We start from the raw sequence: 4,176 nt of genomic DNA, 5'->3' as shown, positions 1-4,176 counted from the left end.
AGGGTAGGTCTCCTTAGTCATAGCATATAAGGGAGAGGCAATGGTGGAAGAGTTAAGGTTCCAGTTCTGGTGATAACGAACAACCCTAGAAACCCTCAGAGTTGTTTTTTGGTCTTAAGGAGAAGGAAATCGATAATGGTGTTAATTCTTTTAGGAATGAAGTCTTTCCTTTGGGAGAGATATCATATCCTAGGCACTTGAGGGCTACTAATTGCATTTTATGTTTAGATATGTTTTGTCCCTTGTGGGCAAGAGCTTGGAGTAAATATTGAGTGTTGACAACCATCACTGAGCAGAGAAGAAGGTCACATACATACTGAATTCAAGCGGGGCTCAGATATTTTCAGAGAATGGATGGGAGTTCCTCAAAGGTGGCTGGCCTGAGTCATGAGTGGATGAGACTGAGCAGCAGAGAAGAAAACCTAAGTACAATGTGGGGCTGTCTGACCACTCCCTATTCCAGATCCCCCCTCTGCACCACCACCCCCACGACCTCAGACACATTGTGCTCTGAGAAAGGGCTGTAGTCACCGTAAGCTCTGTGATGGGAAACCTGCCAAAAGAGTTCTTGTTGGTTGCAAATGGAGCCCCTCTGAGAGCCAAATTTCAACAGGGGTTTATGCATTCAACAATGGTTAATGATTCTCACAATTCCATAGGGGTCAGCCTCTGTGTGTGTGTGTGTGTGTGTGTGTGTGTGTGTGTGTGTGTGTGTGTGTGTAATTAAAAGAAGTGAAATTTGAAATCAGCCAAAAAAATGAAAGTCAATTAGTTAAGATCCTTAAAACGGAGGAATGGATTGATGTTTGAGCCAAAAATAACGCCTAATAGGTAATACCTTATCATTGTAAGACAGCTAACATTTAGAATGAGAGAGAAAGGAAAGGGAGGAGGTCAACTCAGAAGGCTTATAAGCCGGCCGCTGAGGTCAGCCCAACTTCCCAGTAAACAGTATGTCACTTAGCACAAAACCATGTAGCTCTCACCCAGCCTTGCTATAGGCAATGTCCCTCACCCAAGTCTGCATTCTGTGAGTACTGAGCCTGTGCTAGATGCTGGCTGGATACTGATTATACAAAGATGAGAAAGATGGGGTCTGAATTGGCGAGCACTTTCCAGCAGGGAGACCAGTGGATGAACAGCTGTCAGTTCAGTGTCATCAAGGCTGTATTAGACATCCACACAGAGGGTCACACAAGTGGGAGGAAAGAACTCTCACTGAGTGGGTCAGAGAAGGCTTCACAGAGATGACAAGTGAGCGGTACTTTGCAGATGAGCAGAGAAGGCAGGAGAGGGATAGAGCAGAGCAATAGATAAGAGCAAAGGTTCAGAATAGAAAACACACCTTACATCCCTTCCCCTCACCCCTCCACCCCTTGCTACTGATTCTGAGATGTCTTCTGTGGAAAGGGCGGTATTTTTCAAAGTGGTGGAAAGGCTGGCGTGCCCGAAGTGTAGGTGGAGTCAGGAGTCCTGCAACATGAGGCCGGTAAGACAGGTTGGGCCTGGTTTTGAAGGGCCTCGGGTGCCAATTAGCAATTTACCCTGCACAGGGCTGCTCTCTTGAAGTTCAGGAAATGAAATCTTGCAGACAGAGAACTCTCAGGCAGGAATAGTGAGAAACTGGGAGTCCGACGCGGAAGCTATGGCAGCAGGTCAGACGGGAAATGATGAGCCTTAGAAACGGGTCAGGATCAGGCATTTCCAGGTCGGACTGACAGACTCTGGTGGCCCTCAATCCCATGGCCGGTGGACTTGGGTCTATTAGGAGCGTAGGTGGTGTGGTGGAGCATGTGGGCGGTATAGCCAGGCCAGCCAAGTTCAGTCTGATCCTGGCATTTACTGCCTCCGTGATTCTGACCACGGACTGGACACTTTCAGAGTTCAGTTCTCTTCTGTAAAAATAGACACTAATGTCACCCCTTTGGGAGGTGGGGGGTTGGGGAAGATTGAATAACACAATGTATGTGAATCTAATATAGTGTCTGACATGACACAAAATAAGTAATCCATACATTTGAGTGCCCTTCAGCGGGCGTTCAGGGCCTCCCACATTTTGTTTCACATGGAGCTTTTGAGGAGAGGCCCACTCTCCTGTACCTATACCCTCTCTCCAAAAATACAGGGCTCTTTACTGTTTCTCAGGCATGAGCTCATCCTTCTCATCTCTAAGTCGTTGTTCATGCTATTTCTTTTCTTGGACTATCCTTCCTCTTCTCCGTTCTCATTTCTCTCTAGGGAAGTCAATTTTCCTTAAAGGCTGTGCTTCCAGTAGTTCCTTCTCTGAGAACCATCCTCAATTACCCCAGCTGGAAATGGTCTTTCCTTCTGTTCCCCACTCAAAGCACTTTATTGGAACCATTCTAATGACCCCTTACACTATGCTGCACTTTACCTGGCTATTTTGGATATTGTGAAGGGAGATTGCCAAAGGTGAAGTCATTTATGTCAAGGAAACTAAAATGGAACCAGGAAGCCATGAAGAAGTTTGTCTTACATTCCAACCAGCACGTTTGTTTCTCCATGAACTTTTGAACTTTGCAGCTGTGCCTCAACTTTATGTCCTCACCATGACAACCACACCATCTGCGTTTCTTACTTTGAAAGGAGCCAACTCATTTTACCAACCAGCATCCTTTGTCTGCACATGGGGCTCAGCCAATCCCTATTAACTTAGCCAGAATCCTTCATTTACATAAAGAAGGCCAGGCTGAGAACAGCACATAAGCCCTCCTTTCTTTGTTCTCCCTGGAGAACTATTTAGGTTGTGCCCCAATTGCAATCCCTCCTTCGCTCAAACAAACGCTTTTCATTCTTTATTACAGTCTAAGTATATAAATTTTTAACATTACAATATATATTTTCTCGCTTCAGGGTAGCACATGGGTAATTTTTCTAGTCACTATAGTTCTTAATTTAATGTACAGTGTTATCAAAAGTAGGTATTTAACAGTCAAACTAATGTGATTGACTTGAATAGAGGAGAGCAGTTAATAGAATGCTAGGTATGGGGTGAAATGGGGATGGTCTGTGTCCCTGCTAACCAGAAAATTAGTGGGGATGTACCACTGCCAATCCTAATTTTATTGCCATCATTTCTAGTTCTGTCTTTGTAACTCATAGTTCCTTCACAGAATCTAAATATGGCAAATGTAAGGTCAGTAAGGACTGTTTCAGACAACACCATCTTACTAATTTGCTGAGTTTTGGGTTTGTTTGTATATGTTTGACCTATTTTAAGGCTTAATTTAGATGAGTGGCAAAAATAATGCCTGCTTTAGGACTTCAGTGTTATTCAATGTACGAAAAATGCACAGTTTTGACAGATAAAATCATAACCTAGGCTAACAGTGAATTGTTTCAAAATAAAATGATTGGATTAAGTGTCCTACTCTGTTTGTCTGTTTTTTTCACTTACAAGTTTTAACTTAGTAAGTATTTATAAAATTAGTTTGTGGTCCCTTTAAGCACAGCAAAAGACACTGGGGGAAGTTGGCGTTGAACTAAGCATTAGGGAAAACCAGCCTGCAGTGAACATTTTATAAAGAAAAAACTGACATTTCTGTAATAGACAACTAGATGTGGTAGGTTTTTCTTAACTATTCTAGAAGGACACAAAGTTTTTGAAAAAGAATGCCTAATATTCATATTTTTAAATGACAAAGCTGTATGGTTAAAATGAAACAGCTACAGTTTACATGAAAGATCTTTATTTTCTTTTGAACAATGTTAAAACACAAATTATCAGGCAGTTGGGTAACACAATGAGCACATGTTAAAGTTAATCTTTTAAAAGGCACTTCTGGTGCAATTACACTTAAGTAATATAGACAATTTGATAGTTATTTGTCGTACTGCCTTATAACATCGCTTGTGCATTTCGCATTGTTCTTTGAATGTTCTTCACTGAACTGTTGCATTTGATAAAAATTTCAAAGTCCCATCATGAAATGTCTATCTATTGAGTTATTTATTTTAATTCTATTTATTTTTAATAACATCACCAATGAATCACATTTAAAAGACATTTAAAAATATTATACTTTTTCATGTGCTAACATAATCATCCCCTCACAGATTTATAAGAAAGTGTTTTAAGTACCCAAATGTAAATGAAGTGGAACTTTTTGATGTAAACCTCCTTCTAGGAATAAAAGTTGGATAAACACATAGCAT

The sequence above is a fragment of the Rhinolophus sinicus genome, linkage group LG14 (genome assembly GCF_036562045.2).
Source record: "Rhinolophus sinicus isolate RSC01 linkage group LG14, ASM3656204v1, whole genome shotgun sequence".
Classification (NCBI taxonomy): Eukaryota; Metazoa; Chordata; class Mammalia; order Chiroptera; family Rhinolophidae; genus Rhinolophus; species Rhinolophus sinicus.
Note: the sequence above shows the minus strand (reverse complement) of the source record.